Source organism: Schistocerca piceifrons, chromosome 6 (assembly GCF_021461385.2).
Source record: "Schistocerca piceifrons isolate TAMUIC-IGC-003096 chromosome 6, iqSchPice1.1, whole genome shotgun sequence".
NCBI lineage: Eukaryota > Metazoa > Arthropoda > Insecta > Orthoptera > Acrididae > Schistocerca > Schistocerca piceifrons.
Genome location: NC_060143.1, coordinates 91,106,378 through 91,125,066, shown reverse-complemented (window position 1 = coordinate 91,125,066; position 18,689 = coordinate 91,106,378). Strand labels below are relative to the sequence as shown.

At 41.5% G+C, this 18,689-nt stretch overlaps 1 protein-coding gene and 1 non-coding gene across 2 annotated transcripts in view; both read left to right on the top strand.

The window, feature by feature from the left end:
- The first annotated feature begins 5,831 nt into the window (after window positions 1-5,831).
- Window positions 5,832-18,689, top strand: part of LOC124802516 (phospholipase A1 member A-like) — a 128,338-nt gene continuing 115,480 nt past the window's right edge. The window contains exon 1 of the mRNA XM_047263356.1: window positions 5,832-5,850. The gene's annotated coding sequence lies outside the window, so the exon portion shown is untranslated. The remainder of the gene's footprint in view (window positions 5,851-18,689) is intronic.
- Trnat-ugu lies at window positions 7,118-7,192 on the top strand. Its single transcript has one exon. It is a non-coding gene; the product is annotated as a tRNA-Thr (tRNA).

Here is an 18,689-nt window from a genome sequence, read left to right as displayed (position 1 = left end):
TCGGATGGCGTCAAAATTAATAACATTTTCGTGAAGAAGATTCTGCGTGTCAAAATTATTGCTTACGTTACTGGAATATGAAACCTGTACTGTGTCTGGTCAAATTCTGTCGTACGTGCTATTATTTACGCGAGGATGCTGTGGCATTTGGACTATTTGAACTGCTCTGTTATTTCTTACTGACGTATTACGCTATCGATGACACCTATTGTCTGTTTCATTCACGATTATTTGTTGTTGCTGATGTTGTTGCTGCTCATAAGATCGACTGTTATTAAATGTACGCTGAAAATTGTGCTCGTTATTTTTACGTGTGTCATGATAGTAATTTCTATACGGCGCATTGCGATGCGAGTTGAAATAGTGTGTTGTCTGTACGTAGTTATTTCTTTGCTGCCATGCGTTACTGCGTTACTGGGACTATACGTGCACGCGGCGAAACATTAAAGTTTGGTTGACCTTGTAGACTGCATTGTTGGTTAGGTATGCTAAGCGGCTTACTTTCATGCTGTTGTGGTGAAAAACATCTATTGTTACAAAAATATGGTTCCTGTTGCTGATAATTTTACACATACTGATGATTACGATTTTATCTGTTATTAAAATTACGGCGGTAGTTGCCATTACGGGAGTGCCTACTGAAAATTGTCACATTCGGTAAAATATTTGTCATATCCGGTTTTCATTACATGTTTCTTAATACTAGGTAGAGCAATAGTTAAAGAGCAGTTTGGATAGATATAAAGGATAGTAGAAGAAAAGGCAGCAGTGCAGAAAACTAAAGATGAAACAGCACTACTCCAGCTCGGGGCCCTATGCTCGCTACGGCACATATTCATTAAAGCGTAATGAATCCCCTGAGGTCTATTACGCACTGCAAATAAATTTTAGCTTTTGCGTTGCACGCAATAGCGGTAAAAATCCAAAAGCAAATTGTTGTATTCTTGTTAATTCCAATTTCTGCATTACAGGCAATAGCGGTGAAAGTACAAAAATAAATTGTCTTATACAGTGCAAATCGTGCATCTGTGCTCTGTCATTATTAAATTCCTTAGATTTTCTTACAAATGCAAATTGCTTATAATTAACGTTCTCGTCACTGAATTTGATAACACGTTCAGGTTTGTGTGTGAATTTGTTTGTCTGTGTCATTTCGTACTTCAAGTTACGTAGCTTTTCAGATTTTAAGTCGCGTGGCTTTTCGGATTTTACGTCTCGTAGTCTCTGTAAATTGTTCACATTATACACGCTGCGTGACTCTGACAAATGCTCGCAACGTGGCGGTTTCTGTGACGTATTGGTGACTGAAATAGTTTTCAACTTTGTTACTTCTTGTTGTAAACTCGATAACTTTCTACGCAACGTGTTATTAGACGAATCGATCTCATTAATTGTCTGCTGTAAATTTTGAAATTCAGGTGTTTGGATAAATGAAACCGGTGCAGTATCGTCTGATTTATTGTCATTAGTATTTTCGATAACATCAATACGACTGGCCAATTCATCACATTTTTCAGTCAGTATTTTAACCTGATCGTCGGTTTTAGAATCAGACGCATTAATCTGTTTTTGCAACTTACGCGTAGTTTCATTCAGTTTTTTAACGTCAGTTTTGACAACATCTGAATCATGTGCTAGTTCTAATTGTTCTAGTCTGTCGGTCACTGTTTGAAAATCGGTTGTGTATGTATCTGTTTTTGATTTAAGATCAGAAATTTCATCCCGTAATTCCGCGTTTAACTGTTCTATGGTATTAATTTTGTCGGACACTGTAGTAATACTATTGTCTACATACGTCTTCGCTTTCGCGAACATTTTACGTTTGTCTTCCTGTCTCTGTGCTGTGATTGTTTCCATTACTTGTCGTTTCACTTTGTTTTGATCCTGAATAAATTTGCGGAAACGCGTATCACTGTTTTGTATGTGAAGATTAAAGCGTTCGTCAATCTGAGTGTTCTGTTGGTCGAATTTCGCGTCGATCTTTTCATCCATTGTGCGCGAAAGTTCTGCTGTCATTACTTTAAACTCGTCCCGTAGTTGTGTAGCTTTTTCAGAGCACTGTATAGCGACTCCGCTAATTTCGTCTCTGAGTATTTCTGTTGCGGCTGTTTGCATTTCCCTTAATTCTTGCGCAACAGACTTTATTTCTTCGCTATTTTTTCGTGAACAAGCCTCAATTTCCACGCGCAACTGTTCCTTAGTGTCATGGCACTGCGCGGCAACGGCTCTAATTTGTTCACTGAGCTGTCTGGAATTGTCGTCTAATTTTTCATTCTGTTGTCTGACCTGTTCACTAAGTAGTCTAAAATCTCCACTCTGTTGTTTGACCTGTTTGCTAAGTTGTTTGAAATCTTCACTTTGTTTGTCTAATTTTTTATTCTGTTCACTAAATTGTTGTTTGAAATCTTTACTACTGTTGTCTTGTTTTTCCATAAGTTGGTTAACTCGTTGCAGCAATAGTGTCATAATTTGATCCGAACCAAAATTAGCATTTCTATTCTCAGTGCTGTTTAATGGTGTACCTGCAGTTGTCGCGCTTTGTGTGACCATTTGGTCATTCTGCAACTTACAAAAAGGATTATCAGTCGGATGTACATTGTCAGACACTATTTCGGAATTAAATAAATCCGTCCTACTTTGTGCATCCTGTTCATTTTCATTAGACAAACTTGTCTGTACGTTACTTGAATTTTCCAAATCGAGTGTGTTAAGCTCGGCAGCGCTCATTACAATAGAGCGTTCTGCGTCATCAATTGTCGTCAAATTAACAGACGAGACAATTGAGTTCGTTTGTTCATTATCAAGGTAAAAGTCATCACTAGTGGTTGGGATGCACTGATTGTTAGTGAACGCAGGATTGTCATCATTACACTGCGTGTCACAATTACTATCAGTCACGCTGTTTAAGTCGGTAATTTCATTCAAAATACTTCGCGATACACTATTCACAGTCTTTCGGGGCATTTTTACAATAGTCATAAATATTCACAAAACAGATAAGCACAAATACAGAAAGGCAACAAACAAATACAACAGAGCAACGAATTGCCGTTGACCTGTAGAAAGAAAGTCACAAGATTAGTAAAAGCGTAGCGCCAAATCCTAATTATATCTAAGCAAATAAGAGCAGATATCTGACTGTTTTTCAAAAGATTCTCAACGAAATACGATCCTGGACTGGGTGTCGCCAAGTGTAACCTCCCCACAAAAATTTAAAAGAAAATGAAATGACAATACTTAATACAAATGGGAGCCGAGTGTAACCTTCCCACCGAAATTTTAAAGTAATGACAATATTATTTAGGAATGCTAATGGACATTGCGCTAAGTGTAACTTTCCCACAATGGAATCTACTGACAATGACAATTAAACAAAAATTAGCAATCTGACTCAAATATAAATTCCTCATGAAAAATTAAAGTCCATTCAGTGATAAGAAAATTCAATTAAACCGAAATATCGGTCTTTGGCCCTGTATAAAACAATCAGAATTAAATTCTTACCTCAGTATAACTGGATGTCAAATTTCTGCTCTTATTCTTGCGCACGGCTTGGAGGAACTGCATTGCAAATAATAATATTCCTTTTTTCTGTGATTTTACTGAAATTTTTCTTTAAAAGAAGTGGAATGAAATGGGAAGTGCAACGAAATCGTTAGTTCAATAAAAAATAAAATTTTTTGAAAAATGCTTTTGAAAAAATAAAAATTATTATTGGGGCACTTGTTGGAGATTAATTACAATAAATAAACTTTACATTATCTGATCATTACCTTAATTAATAATATACCTCATTCAGCCTCTTGACCAAAATGCCGACAGCCTACATCACACAACCGCACTGGGCTGCTACCACTGACCGACCGCTCTGCATGACGACTACTACTGTACTGCTCGCAACTGAACAGAGCTACTGACTGCAACGACTACTGACAGAGTACTGCTCGTAACACTCGCGCGGTCAAGCGCATACTCTCTGGTCAGAGACGCTGCAATGCCTCGCCATCGCTGCTACGTTACATACGTGTTTCAACATTAAATGCTCCAGTTGTGTATGCCGTTGTTGTCATCAGGACTCTGTTCATGGGCGAGACCGGATTATTTCGGTAAGTTGGAAATTCTAACATATTTTGGATTTGATCCAATAACCACCACACTGTTTCTTTTGAAAGACGAAACCTCTCTTCAAATTTCCGGTCATCGTAATCTTCGAAAGGATTTCCCCTTTCCACAAGTACACCAACACGGTTGCGACGATTTATATGTCTCCTGCACCATCTAAAAAGTCAAAACACGCTGCCATGTTACATGCTTACAATAATTTAACTATGATCAATTCAAGATAATCGACCCTTCGAGCTCGGTTAACTTTAATCGCGATCAAATCCCTCGATAAACTTTGGTCGAGGTTGGTGCAGCCGAGTATAGAGTTAACCAGGGTTAAATGCTGACTTGAGCGCGGTTAACTTTTAATCGGCGTTGCTGCAGTCGGCCCCTATAGTTTCATGAAGGTCTGAAAGGCGGCGGCGCTATAAGTAGCCTTCAAAATATCGTCAGTAACGGAGGTGCGTTCCAAGCAGAGAGCTGTCATTGAGTTTCTTTTGGCGAATAACCAGAGTATCGCAGATCTTCACAGGTGTTTGCAGAATGTCTACAGAGACTTGGCAGTGAACAAAAGCACGGAGAGTCATTGTGTGAGGTGTCTGTCATCATCTCAGTAAGGTCGTGCAAACCTGTCCAATCTCCCCCATGCCGACCGGTCGCATACAGCTGTGACTCCTGCGGACACTGTCAATCGAAGTGATCGACAAATCACAGTCAAACAACTCGCTGCACAATTGGACGTCTCTGTTGGAAGGGCCGACGCATTCACCCATCAGTTGAGATACTCAAAGGTGTGTGCCCACTTGTTGCTCGCCGACTAAAAGAAGCCATAAAGAGCAGCAAAGGACCATAATGTCTTCTGGGACTCTGAGCAGGTTATTCTGTTGATATCCTCCATCACTGTGTAACGATCAACTCTGAAGTACATTGTGCTAACCTAACGAAACTGAGGGAACGACTTCATCGCGTTCGACGCCACAAAAAGGCAAACGAACTACTCCTCTTCCGTGACAACATAAGGCCTCACACGTCCACGCACCCGAGTGGAGCACACAAAACTTCATTGGACTGTTCTTCCTCATCCACCATAGAGCCCGGATCTCGCCCCTTCCGATTACCATCTGTTTGGCCCAAGAAAGGATGCACTCCGCGGGTAGCAGTGCTTGGATGATGGGGAGGTTACAGAGGCAGCGAAACGTTGGCTCCGACGTCGACCTCTAGACTGATTCAGGCCCTCCCAGAACGGTGGTATAAGTCTGTCGCAGTCATTGAGTAAAAAAAATTGGAGAATAATATGGTGTACGGGAATCCTGCATGGAACTAAACTGCTTTCAGAGAAAATAGTGTTGCATTACTTATTGAATGCCCCTCGTACAATCGTGAGCAAGATGAGCAAAATCGGTGACTTAATAGGGTGTATTCTTCCTCGGTAAACGGTCTTTCACTGTCACCTGACGGACGCACAGTAAATTAAATTACGCGCTCGGGCGAAATCGCCAAATGAAGAGCGATGCGATGTGGGTCAGCTGAACGACGGGAAAACGGCTGCGCGAGAAAGGCTGGGATGACGCAACAGCGGCAGCTGAACTGTGAACGGCGTCCGCCCAGCATAGCGAGCGGGCGGGACAGCTGTAAAAGCCGGCCAGCCTCAGCGAGGTGGCAGTTGCGGTGGATGCGCTGAGCCGAGAGCGCCCAGTGCGGGATGCCGGCCGCTTCCCCTAGGGTCCGCGGCAAAGCCGACGCATGGTAAGAGTAACCGCCGATTCACACTGGACGATCACGTCACGTCACGCTGTTTTCAGTGTGTATTCACCCTAGACGTCACATTACGTCACGTCACTTCGCTTAGCGCAGTACCGAACGGTGAAAGTGAGGTTATGAGGTACCTTCCGTGATGCAAAAAGTCGAAGTATAGTGTCGCAATTTGGGAACTAAGGACGATACTTTTATTAATGACCAAAGCAAACTACATAACGAATGTTATTGATCAGTTTTGTATGGTATATTGTGGAGAAGTGAAACAACATCTCAAAACATCGACATTTATTTGCCAGCGAAAATAGCTACATACAAAGAATAATATCACATTTACAAGGAAATAGATACAGCATGTTTACCTTATCCGTTACTTTTTTTCCGTGTGTAGCATATGTCATAACTAACTGTATTTTTCTCCTTCAGTAGAGCTGACTTTCATAGTTAATTAAAAGTTATTTAATGAAAATTGCTTCATCAATTCAGGCTCTTATTTACACAGAGTACAGACGTCAGCCATTTGAAATGCATTGTGAAATGTTTTGACGTGAAGTGACGTGACGTGACGTGACACGACGGCAAGTGTGAACTGGCGTTAGGACTACATCTCGCACCTTATGCGAGCACGGCGACTCCAGACAGGGCCCAAGTGACGCCATCGGCAGTTTGGAACGCCAGTCCGACAGGGACACAGGAAGCGCCTATGTGTGAAATTTGAAGTGCACAATAACAAATGCAAGAACGTTCCACTAGATATAGGTCCACTGCAAATGTGTGGTTTAGAGCAGCCACGGACTTCAGTAGCAAACATTGTCTACATCTATGTCTACTACATCTACATCTACTTCTAAATGTATAACTACATATGACGGTAGTATCTGTTCGCGAAAGAACAGTTACCGTGGATGACCATGCAGCTTTGCTAGAAATGAAATGATAATTAAATAGACACCCTAGCTGCAAGCAGGCGTTGATACACTTCATTGGGGACATGTTGAAAATGTGTGCCCCGACGGGGATCTCCTGCTTACATGGCAGACGCTCTATCCATCTGAGCCACCGCGGGCACAGAGGCTAGTGCGTCTGCAGGGACTTATCCCTTCCACGCTCCCCGTGAGATCCACATTCCCAACATGTCCACACCACTACATTCGTAGTGCGCCTAATAGATGTTTGCCCATCATACTCGTTACTCGTGGCAGATTAATCCACGGGGAGCGTGCAAGGGATAAGTCCCTGCAGACACACTATCCTCTGTGCCCGCGGTGGCTCAGATGGAGAGAGCGTCTGCCATGTAAGCAGGAGATCCCGGGTTCGAGTCCCGGTCGGGGCAGACATTTTCAACATGTCCCCAATGAAGTGTATCAACGCCTGCTTGCAGCTAGGTTGTCTATTTAATTATCATTTCATTTCTAGCAAAGCTGCATGGTCATCCACGGTAACTGTTCTTTCGGGAACAGATACTACCGTCATATATAGTTAAAAATATGGGTTCCCGGCCTTTGACCTTCTTGTGCGAACGCACACGCTATGCCCGAACTCGTACGGGACTTGGTAGATTAATCTGCCACGAGTAATGAGTATGATGGGCAAACATCTATTAGGCGCACTACGAATGTAGTGTTGTGGACATGTTGGGAATGTGGATCTTACGGGGAGCGTGCAAGGGATAAGTCCCTGCAGACGCACTATCCTCTGTGCCCGCGGTGGCTCAGATGGATAGAGCGTCTGCCATGTAAGCAGGAGATCCCGGGTTCGAGTCCAGGTCGGGGCACACATTTTCAACATGTCCCCAATGAAGTGTATCAACGCCTGCTTGTAGCTAGAGTGTCTATTTAATTATCATTTCATTTCTAAATGTATACTTCACAAATCACCTTACGGTGTGTGGCGGAGGGTACTTTGTGTCCAGTGTCACTTCCCCATTTCCCTGTTCCAGTTACGGGAAGAACAATTGCTGGTAAGTCACCCTGTGGGGTCGAATCTCTCTAAGTTTACCTTCATAGCCTTTTCGGGAAAAGGAGGAAGCATTATATTAGTTGACCCTTCCAGAAATATACGCTCTCGGGATTTGAACAGTACACCAAACAATGGTGCACAATGCCTCTCTTGCTGCATATGTCAGTGGAGTTGCCTCAGCATGAAGCTTTTATGCTTAGTACATGAACCTGTAACGAAACGTGCTGCTATTCTAAGGATCATCTCTACTTCCCCTATCAGTCCTATCTGGTAGGGCTATCAGTCTGACGAGCAATATTCAAGTATTGGTCAAACAAGTATTTTGCAAACTACTTCCTTTATTCAGTGAAATGTTCTGAGGATTCTTCCAATGAATCTCAGTCTAGCATCTGCCTTACCCACAATTAATTTTATGTGAACGTTCCATTTCAAATCGCTCCATAGCCATACTCCACGTATTTTACGGAAGCAACTGCTTCCAGTAATTGTTCTACAATCGTATAATCATACAAAAAGGTTCTTTCTGTTTATGTATTCATAACACATTGTTACATTTGATTATGTTGAGGGGCGTGTCGATCCTCTGCACGTCTTCCTGCATTTCGCGACAATTTTCTAGCATTTTGAGTGCACTATACACAACTGCATCATTCGAGAAAAGCCTCTCGTGACTTTCCATATTATCTAATAGATCTTTCGTACTCTCTCTCTCTCTCTCTCTCTCTCTCTCTCTCTCTCTCTTTCTCTCTCTCTCTCTCTCTCCCTTCTTAGCTGATAGCCATCACTGGATGTGGATAAACAAAGATCAGACAGACCTCGTGTACTAACGGAGAGTGACTGTCGAACGCTGCAGATGACTGGTAAAAAATCGCACGTAGTCTGCTGAACGAATCAGTCGTGAGTTCCAAAGCGGTACCAGCAGTCCAGCTAGCTCAATGACTGTGCGTAGGGAGTTAAAAAGAATGGGGTACAATAATCGAGCATCTTCTCTCAGGCCGACACATTTCTGTAGTCAGTATTTTAGGCGACACCTGAGATGGTCTAAAGAGCAGCGCAACTGGATGGTGGATGAATGGAAACGAATGATTCGGAGTGACGACTCACGCCTTACACTGTGGCAGGCCGATGGAACGGTTTGGCTTTGACGAATGCATGGAGGACATGACCTGACTTCATATTTCGTGCAACAATGATGCCTGGAGGAGGCGGTGTTACGGTATGGGGATGTATTGCGCTTTGGGTGTGGTCCCTTTATTGCGCCTAAGAAAACGTTAAATGCAGAAGGGTATGAACATATTTTACAGCATTGTGACTGCATGCAGTACAGAAACAGTTAGGAGACTGGAAAGTAGCACAGGACACACCAATATTCAAGCAAGGAAATAAGAGTAATCCATTGAATTACAGACCCATATCACTGACCTCAATTTGCAGTAGGATTTTAGAGCATATACTGTACTCTAACATTATGAATCACCTTGAAGAAAATGACTTACTGATACATAAGAAAATATCGTTCTTCTGAAACGCAGCTAGCTCTTTATTCCCATGAAGTAATGAGTGCTGTCGACAAGGGATCTCAGATCGATTCCATATTCCTAGATTTCCAGGAGACTTTTGATACCGTTCCTCACAAACGACTATTAATCAAATTGAGTGCATATGGAGTATCGTCTCAGTTGTGCGACTGGATTCGTGATTTCCTCTCAGAGAAGTCACAGTTCGTAGTGATAGACGGTAAATCATCGAGTAGAACAGGAGTGATATCTGGCGTTCCGCAAGGTAGTGTCATAGACCCTCTGCTGTTCCTGATTTATATAAATGATCTAGGTGATAATCTGAGTAGCCCGCTTACTTTGTTTGCAGATGACGCTGTAATTTACCATCTAGTAAAATCATCAGACGATCAATTCCAATTACAAAATGATCTAGAGAGAATTTCTGTATGGTACGAAAAGTGGCAATTGGCACTAAACAAAGAAAAGTGCTAGGTCATCCACACAGGTACTAAAAGAAATCCGATAAATTTTGGGTATACGATAAATCGCACAAATCTAAGGGCTGTCAATTCGACTAAATACCTAGCAATTACAATTACGAGCAACTTAAATTGGAAAGACCACATAGATAATATTCTGGGGAAGGCGAAACAAAGACTGCGCTCTGTTGGCAGGACACTTAGAAGATGCGACAAACCCACTAAACAGCCAGCCTACACTACACTCGTCCGTCCCCTGCTGGAATATTGCTGCGCGCTGTGGGATCCTTACTAGGTAGGACTGACGGAGGACATCGAAAAAGTGCAAAGAAGGGCAGCTTGTTTCGTGTTATCGCGCAATAGGGGTGAGAGTGTCACTGATATGATACGCGAGTTGGGGTGGCAGTCACTGAAACAAAGGCCGTTTTCTTTGCGGCGAGATCTATTTACGAAATTTCAATCACCAACTTTCTCTTCCGAATGCGAAAATATTTTTTTGACACCCACCTACGTTAAGGAGAAATGATCATAATAATAAAATAAGAGAAATCAGAGCTCGAACGTGAAGATTTAGGTGTTCCTTTTCCCCACGCGCCATTCGAGAGTGGAATGGTGGAGAAGTAGTATGAAAATGGTTCGATGAACCCTCTGCCAGGCACTTAAGTGTGAATTGCAGAGTAACCATGTAGATGTAGATGTTGTTTGTGTCAGCATGACTATGCGCCCTGTCATAAAGCAACATCCGTGGGCGATGGTTTGTGGACAACAGCATTACTGTCCAGATTCCTGACCTGAACAGCTTTGGGATGACCTAGAACGTCGACTTCTCTTCAGGCCCCCGCATCCAGTATTTCTACCTTGTGTGTTTTCGGGTCCAAAATCATTCACACATCTCCTTGAATGTGTCCCTAGTAGAATTCAAGCCGTCATAAAGATAAAGAGTGGACGTACCCCGTCATAATGTCTATTAACAGGCGGCTGGATACTTCTCATCAAGTAGTGTACCCGTCGCCATGCGTCGTAACTTTGGACTTCAAGGGTCAGCTACCAACTAACTTAAATCAGACTATAGATGGGACGAGGTCGTGATCTTCATTAAGATTTTAAAAAGATAATTTCAGCCCTACCACATTTCTAATGTTAAACTCGTAAAATCTGATCAGATTAAAACTGGCCTGTTGTAACGTTTCTCAATAAAAAAAAGGTATTCTATACTATTATAGGTTAGACAGACATGAATGAAATGTTAATAGTTTCATCTCTGCTACTAATCATGTCTTTTGAGAAAGCATTGTATAATTGGCAAGTACTGTGTGAGAAACCTACATGAATGTCTTGTTTTGCTGGAGGCAATGCTATTGAAGTGATAAAACATGACACAGAGAAGACACTCCTTTTCTAATTAAGCTGAACTATGCCTTCCAGCATCGTCATTACTTCAGACCAGTGAGTGCGTTGGTAGACGACATTGTTTCGAGACCAGTGACCGATCTGAATATTACGCGGTCCGCGTAATAACATTACTCGGATTTTAAAAGAAAAAGATCGGTGAAAATGATCTCAGGGGCGTATGAATTATAATTTAATGGATTAAACAGCGAATGAACAACAACCGTGTTCGGCTGTGACCACCAAACAATGTGCCAGCAACTTCTCTTCGATGCAACCTGAAATTGGACTAAAAAAATGCATAATAAAATCACATATAACATGACTAGCAACGAAAGGGATTTTAAAATGAAATATGGCTACTTAACATAAAATTAGCATAATTATTCAACAAAAGCGTATAAGTGACACTTATACAGCTTATCTCGGTAGTGGAGGACAAAAGAGAGAGCGCGAACAAGTCGCGTTCCGCTTTTTTACGAGGTATAACGATAGACAAACGAATGTACCTACTACATTTTGTTTCACAGAGTTTACTTTAACATTTTAACTCACAGATACTTCTTTACAAAATCATCCATGAACAATTAAAATACATCATCTCATAAGTACATAATTTCTTTCAGTTAATATACAAATTTATTTATATATGTGAAAATATTTATAATATTTTCAGGCGTTAGTTAAAATTGGGGCTATGTTTTTATGCATTTATAAAATAACATTTCACAGTTCCGGTTGAACAGGAGTCCATCTTCGGACACACGTCACAAGAATCGGAGACCTCATCGAATAAAAGCTACAAATCGATTTATAAATTTGAAAAAAAGTCAGCCAAAGTTGACTTGGACTACTTCCGTTGGCACTCCACTTCTCTGACATCATCTCCGTCTTGACGATACGGTATTTCGTAGTGTGTTGGTCGATAGCAAATATTTTTTCTACTTGTTAGCGCTATTTCCAGCAACATCACTTCCCGTGCCGCCAATGAGTACACCACACACCTGACTCACAATCAGACAAGTGACTTGTACTTATTCCTGGGATGGCGTGTATCAGAAGACTGAAGCTTGCTCTACCGAAACGCGTCGGTTGTATAGTGATGAGATTGCGGGTGATTAACATTACAGACGTAGTTTAAGCTCTCTTCACAGCCGCGCTTTGAGTCGCACAGAAAGACTTTGAGGTGAACTGTAGAGTTATTTGTGAGCCACTGAAGTTCACACGAAAACCAGACGAGTGCTCGCCACGCTACATGAATAAAATAGGAAACAAATTCGTCCTTCGACGACCAAGAATTTCTGGGATGTCTTATCCGAAAATTAAACTACGTCATAGAAGCGTAATAGGACTAAATACAATTAACTGCACGAATAACATCTTTGGAACAAACAACATTAGAAGCCAGAATCTTTTGACCACATAGGTCATCTCTGCGCACAAGGCTAGGGAAAAAAGGACAGTCGTCCTGTCCTGTCCCAGAACACGCTATTCTTGTTCTATGTTTGTGTGAGTTGCAAATATCGTATCGACGAAATCTAGATAAGCAGATACGGCAGTGTGACGTCTCGGTGTTCGGCACTGATAAGTATAGCGATGTGAGGAGTTCATTATCATCTGCTGTCAGTATCGGCTCGCCGCGCCCGCAACATACGGCGGGCGGAATTATCTGGAAGAAACGTATCTGCCAGGTACGCACGTGATTGTGACTTAGGGTAGGCTCTACCTAACTCTAGAGTGATTCGGTATTTTAAATACCAACTTCAGACGAATAATGGAAGGTAGACGAATAATGGAAGGTAATATTTTACCTTCCTGACTATTTTACGACTGAAAAGTGTGCAGCCCTCCCATAATACAGACACAAATATTGTATCCTTAACGTGTAACATTTTGCTACGTCAGTATATACATATATATATATATATATATATATATATATATATATATATATATATATAATTAATTAATTATAAATCTGCTTAATTATATATTTCAGGAAGAACAAAATGCTGAACCTGCAAAATCCATCTGCAGTCGGCTTTTGGAGGCTTATATGTTGAGGCCACTTAATGCAGCCTGTTAATCGAGCATAATATGAAACATTCCCATAAACGAAAAGGCCATATCTTAAAATCACGCGTCTACTTAACGAGTACCGTGATTGCCCTATTAAGGCTACCGTGCGTTTCAGTTTAACAAAATGCAACAAACAACGTTCTCATTTTCTATCCTCCAAAGACTTTTTAAAACTTATATTAAAATGAAGCAAATATTGTTGCATCTATTTTCCATTTTCTTTTCGAACAATTCCTCTTAATGAAGCGCCCGGGTTCCCGGGTTCGATTCCCGGCGGGGTCAGGGATTTTCTCTGCCTCGTGATGACTGGGTGTTGTGTGATGTCCTTAGGTTAATTAGGTTTAAGTAGTTCTAAGTTATAGGGGACTGATGACCTCAGATGTTAAGTCCCATAGTGCTCAGAGTCTCTTAATGAAACTTCCTGGCAGATCAAAACTGTGTGCCGGACCAAGACTCGAACTCGGGACCTTTGCCTTTCGCGGGCAAGTGCTCTACCATCTGAGCTACCAAAGCACGACTCACGCGCTCTCCTCACAGCTTTACTTCTCGGTCCGGCACAGAGTGAAAATCTCATTCTGGAATTCCTCTTAATGTCGGTGGACAAAAATAAATTACTACTTTTTCTGTCTACTACTTCTGGTTTTCATTGTTTTGAATATAAATTTCACTTTTATTAGTAATTTATATTTAGCTATAACCCTGTATAACCCCATTACAGTTAACATTAAATTCGAATACGCCGTCTTATCCACGATTATATGAAAAGATGCCAGTTGCTTTTTCAATTATAGTTAACCTTATGCAGTGATGCTATCGATCTTCTGATTCCGTTTAATTCTGTGCTTTAGTACTACTGACAATATGGGATGCATCTTTTGCCATATCTAACGGACTTTGTGAAGCTACCTTGCTTCTTATCAAGAGCGGCGAATGCCTCTCTATTGGTGTCTCTGAGTGCAATGTCGTCTGAAGTCGGGACGATAGTATAATGAAATTCGGCCCAATGATGTATCTACAACACACAACGGAATCTGGCTAAACGACTTCAGTACGACTGATTAGGCAATGAATTTCGTAATTAATTTATAAAACATTTCTGAAGCTGGAGAGCTATTGTCGTTAACAACAGCAAATGGAAAGGAGTGGGCCGGCCGAAGTGGCCGTGCGGTTAAAGACGCAGCAGTCTGGACCCGCAAGACCGCTACGGTCGCAGGTTCGAATCCTGCCTCGGGCATGGATGTTTGTGTTGTCCTTAGGTTAGTTAGGTTTAACTAGTTCTAAGTTCTAGGGGACTAATGACCTCAGAAGTTGAGTCCCATAGTGCTCAGAGCCATTTGAACCATTTTTTTGGAAAGGAGTGGGGGAATGCACATAGGGGAAAAGTCTCCCGAACTATACTCCATGAGAAAGGACATTTCTTAACACGAGATATTCTCTTATCGAATTTTAGCATTCATCAAACAAAGCAAACCACCTTAATATTACGATTCATTAACAAAAAGAGAATCGTGTCATCAAAGGGATGGGATACAGTAATTCGCGTGAACGCCATCTGTTTCTGGATGTCGTGAATTGTCAAGGGCTTCCTTCGAAGACTTGAATGCAACTCCTTGCATTCAGGTCTTCGAAAGAAGCATTTGACAATTCACGACATCGAGAAACAGATGGACCCAGTATGCTAATATCAAACATTTCTGAGAGGTGCGTATGGAGCCTGAAGATGGCATATTGAATTGCCGAAACTGATTACGAAAATAAATTAAAATAGCTACTCAATTTGCACGGCTGTTTGGCGAATTTCTTTGTTAAACACTCAAGCATCGGTCGTACAAGTGTCTTGTAGCCATTTCTTTCGTAGATGCATTACATTTCCTTAAGATTCTCCCAACTAATCTCTGCCTAGTATTCAAAAAGTAAGCTACGCATTGTTATGCCAGGCTTCACTGCACTTCAAAGAGCCACAGATTTATGACATTATTTTGGAACGCAGTCGCCAAGTCTCTGTAAACGGTCGGAACGTCCTGCCAGTGGTTCAGTTCCCCTACAACAGAAATCCTCTCGGTCATGGAGGCATTGGAGAACCGCTGTGTGAACGTCTTTTTTTCCCCAGATTTTCTTTCGCCTTGCCGAAAGATGGAAATCACAAGATCTGGAATATATGGTGGATGCTTTCAAAACTAGCATCTAAAACGATGGAGCAAAGCTTGTGCTGTGTGCTCTGTGTGGGTTATTCCATTGCTGAGCTGTAGAACAATGCCTTTGCTTAACTTTCCACGTCACTTATTTATGGCGTTGTGCTGCGATGTAAGTTTTGCACAGTACGAGTCGGCGTTAATGGACGTGCCCTTTGTCGTAAACTCTGTGTATACAAGTCCTTCGCGGTCGAAAAAAATGGTGGCCATGGCCTTCCCTGTTGACCGTGCAACTTCGCATTTCTTCCGCAAAGGCAAGGAGGAGGGGTGTGTCCATTACAAAGATCCTCTCTTTCTTGTAGATGTGATATGATGACCCATGTCTCATTGACGAAGCGGCTTAGAAAATTATTACCATCTACTCAGTATTTCTAACGGAAGTCCAGAGACACGCCAGAAACCTTGCTCTGAATCAGTTCCTCTACGCCTGGTCATTGTCGTTTGTAGTTATGTCGATAGCGTTCCTTCCCGAAGGTAGGCGGTGCTCTTGCATTATACAGCGACAGTCACTACATTTCGCAATATAGTTGATTATTTGCTGTAGTAGAATGAAACTACATTTTAATTAACATTATCTAGCATTACAATAGTTTACAAAATTCCCTCAGTTCGTGGCTTCTGTAGTCTTCCCGGCTTCTTACATTTCTCTTGATATCAGTAGCAATGTGTCTGCCTTTCATAAAGCAAGAGCGTACATAATTAATAGTTTGATACATCTACAGCGGAAGACCAGTCAGTTTAACGAACATCAGATTAGTAATGATAGAAATATGGAATGAAATTCTTGTAGGAGTGATAGTGAGAGTCATTTGCGAAAATCTAGACTCACATTCGCTAGCACATATGAACATATTTCACTGCATTGGGAAGAAGAATGAGGGATGCTCGCATTTTCTTCTCCGTCAAATAATCTCGAAGACCTCTAAGTTTTCCTCCCTCTGGAAGGCCAAAACGACGACTTAAGGTTTTTATACTTGTTTCACTATATGTTATTACAGGATTTTCAGGCCAGATCGATGAGTCGAACATTTCCGCACATTCAGAGGTAGCAATATCCTCTTTCTATAGAAAGTGGTTCTCCTTCCACTATTTTAGCCGATCATGAAATTTGCTGGGCTCAAGAACCCATTATAAAATCCCAGGGATTCCAAACATTAGAGCAGTACGTTACAAATAACTTCAGCAGTACCATTATAAAGCTCTACTACATCAATGAAAATCTTTGTGAGCTCTCTCAAGTCAGGGTGTTTGGTTATTAAAGATGATAATTGGCTAATTGTTGTGTTCTCATAAAAACTAATGATATTTTTGATCTTGTCAAATTGTTTCAATAATTGTTTTTCATTTCTTTGCGGTCTCATTAATAATGTTAGTATACGCATTTCCAGAATGTGAAATGTTATCCATGTCTATTCCGTTAAGTTCTGGCAGATCAACTGCTTCTTTTGCGCGACTTTAAAAAGAGCGTGAAATATATTTGCTTCATCTCCAGCTCGTTTTAAAACGCCCTTGTGCAAGTATTTTCCAAAGTCTTCTCGTTAGCCCAAAGTGATATTTGGGTTGTAGCTTGGTGAGCGGAACTTCCTTTATGTTTAAATATTTTTTCCCACTAACAGACTATTGGAAACTTGGAAATTTGTGGTAAGTTCCTATGGGACCAAACTGCTAAGGTCATCGGTCCCAAGGCTTACACACTACTTAATCTAACTTAAACTAACTTACATTAACGAAACACACACACTAATGCCCCAGGGAGGACTCGAAACTCCGACAAGGGGAGCCGCGCGAACCGCGGCAAGGCGCCTTAGACTAACCGACTCTCCTTTTATTGAGTCACCTTTAGATGACACAGATAAGGCAGCCCAAGCTAGTACAATATTCATGCGTCGTTTATTTCTTTCTATGCCCAGATCTCCTACTTCTTTGCAAATAAATTGTTTTTCCTTTTTGTAACGATTAACCAATCATTTTTCTTACAAAAAGCGATTTCATGATCCAAAGTCCAACATTCTGGACGATCATTTGGTACCTATCGTAAACACGTTCGCTTAATATATTTTCCCACTTGGTTCAGTGTTCAGGTTTAGATTTTCACTTTTATCATGCACCGATGACGTAGAAATTCACGTCTTTTCATCCGCACAAGATTTATTGGCAAGTTAAGCTTTTTAGAGGTAGGAGAATAAGTATGGTAGTTTGTTATCTTGCTGCGCATCTTACCTTAACCTGCACAATCACGCATACAACCAACAAGAAGGGAGCAGTAAGTGAATAAACCAAGTATGCCGTATCCTGTGTGTTGGCTCACTCACAGAACGAGAAAGTAGACTCACTGACTGGCTGCCAGCGATTCAGTTGTCGAGAACGGTTGCCTGCTGTTTGGAAACGTTCGAAGCGGTTTAATGTATCGCTTGTCTCACCACAGACCGCCCTGGCATTATTCATATTGCGATTACCAAAATGAAAAAAGAAAGAAATACATCCGATTTACGTCCGTGAAATAGACTCTTAGCGTACTTCTAAGTTCCCCAACATCGGAATAACGTTACTCTGCGGACAGAGAAGTTTAGGGGCACGCAGCCCCCAGAGTTCTTCCAGAAAAAGAGCAATGGTTGGCACCACTTCAGCACGGCTGCGCGTGACATTGCATTTGGTCCATTCACTGCCAGAATTTCACTGTAAATGAGTGCACAATATAGAAATTTTGCCCAAAAGAATCGCACCGTCCTGGGTACTTCAGCTGCGGTGTACATTCCAGTTGCCGCGCCATTTCACTCGGACACTGTGATGCTCCTGTTACAATGTTCCATTCTTGTTGCGCAGTTGTCTTAGCGTGGGATGGCAAGTGTAACTTTCTTCAGTCACTACGTGTTTCGCAATAGTTTCCAGTGGTTCGTCGCTACTATTGTAATTGAACAGTTGTGGCTTTCCTCGCCTATTTATGCACAATGCATTACATTTGCTTAGGTTGAGGGGCAACGAAGACGATCCTTCGCAGGTCTTCTTACATTTCGATACAGTGTACTAGCGTTGCTACCTTCCTACAGACAATAGCGTTTTCTGCGAACAGCCTGAAGGAGCTTCCGGAGTTATCCTATAGGCCACTTTTATTAATAATAGTCTTGTATTATATTAATTTTTTTACTCTTTAATATCATTCTTGAAAAAATTATCAGGACATGGGAAAAAGAAGTCAAAGGAATCCAAATTGGCATTAGAAAAGATAATAGATT